Here is a 1,537-nt window from a genome sequence, read left to right on the forward strand (position 1 = left end):
AGATCTAGTACTTGATAGCACAACAGGTTGACCACAGTCAAAAATAATTCATAATATGTTTTTAAATAACTAAAATAGCAGAAATGAAATGTTCTTGTAATGAAGAAATAATAAATGCTTGGGGTGTTGCATGTTATATACCTGTATGTTTTACCATCACATGTACCCCATAAATATATACACCTACTATGTACACATAAAAATTAAAAATGAGAAATTAAATCTAAAAAATAGAATGGGCACCAAATTTCAGGTAATATAAAAAGAAAATTAAATCTAGTGCTTGCTTCAGCAGCATATATATTAAATTTGGAAAGATACAGAGAAGATTAGCATAGCCCCTACACAAGAATGACATAAATTCATGAATTGTTCTGTATCTCTGGAATAAAAATCAAGTTGGATCCTAATCAAATTACTATAAATACATGGAAAAGAGAAAAATCTAAAAAGAAGTTAAAGGGAAAAAAGCACATTTTATACTAGAAATGAAAGATGAATATGACCAAATAATTCTTTTTGGAAAGAACATAAGGCAAAAGACCAAAAAAAAAGAAAAAGTCTTTATGGTGCTGAGGAAGAGGAGTACACCTCTTCAATTTAAAATTGTACAGCCAGAAAAAAAAAAAAAAAGAAAAGTTTTTTAGAAAATGAAGAGAAATAAATACCATTTTAAAATAAACACTTATAGATTCATTACCAAATAACTTACACTAAAATTAATACTTAGCATTTTTTTCTCAAAATGAAATGACCCTAGGTGGAAATTAAGCACTTCATATAGAAGCGAAGAGTAATAGAATTAGTAAATATGGCCTCTTCCCCTTTTCAAGTTTCCTTTAAAACATAATTGAGCCAGGCGTGGTGGCTCACTCCTGTAATCTCAGCGTGCCGGGAGGTTGGGGCAAGATGTTAAAGTGTTCAAGACAAGCCTGGCCCATACAATTAGATCCCATCTCTACAATCAATCAATCAATAAACAAACAAACAAACAAATAAATAAAACATAGCTGGGCATAGTGGCATACCTCTTTAGTCCTAGCTACTCAGGAGGCTGAGACAGGAGGATCACTTGAGCCCAGAAGTTTGAGATTACAGTGAGTTATGATTGTATCACTGCACTCCAGCCTGGGCAACACAGTGAGACCTGGTCTCAATAAATAAAGAATTGGTTATTTAAAACAAAAAATAACAACATATTTTACATTTAAAATATACTCAGAAGTAAAATTATTAATACAAGAGTACAAAGGATGACAGAGACAAACTGAAAAATATTTGTATAAGGGGTTAATGCTATGTAAACAAGTCTGCAATATTGTTGGAAGGTATATTGTAATACGATAAACATTATAAACCTTAGATTGACCTGTAAAGGAAAATCAAAGAAAAATGAAGAAAACTGACATATAACTAGCCAAGAGTAAATAATACATGGTATTAAATACAAACCTAAAGGAGGTATGAAGATAGGAAAGAAAATAGAAATGAATAGAAGTTGTCAAGGAGAAAGCAAACATCAGAATGGTAGACTTAA

General features: G+C 31.0%; 1 non-coding gene across 1 annotated transcript; it reads left to right on the forward strand.

The window, feature by feature from the left end:
- Positions 1 to 279: 279 nt before the first annotated feature.
- Positions 280 to 384, forward strand: LOC111551954. Its single transcript, XR_002734513.1, has one exon. It is a non-coding gene; the product is annotated as a U6 spliceosomal RNA (small nuclear RNA).
- Positions 385 to 1,537: the final 1,153 nt, after the last annotated feature.

The sequence above is a fragment of the Piliocolobus tephrosceles genome, chromosome 3, assembly GCF_002776525.5.
Source record: "Piliocolobus tephrosceles isolate RC106 chromosome 3, ASM277652v3, whole genome shotgun sequence".
Lineage (NCBI taxonomy): Eukaryota > Metazoa > Chordata > Mammalia > Primates > Cercopithecidae > Piliocolobus > Piliocolobus tephrosceles.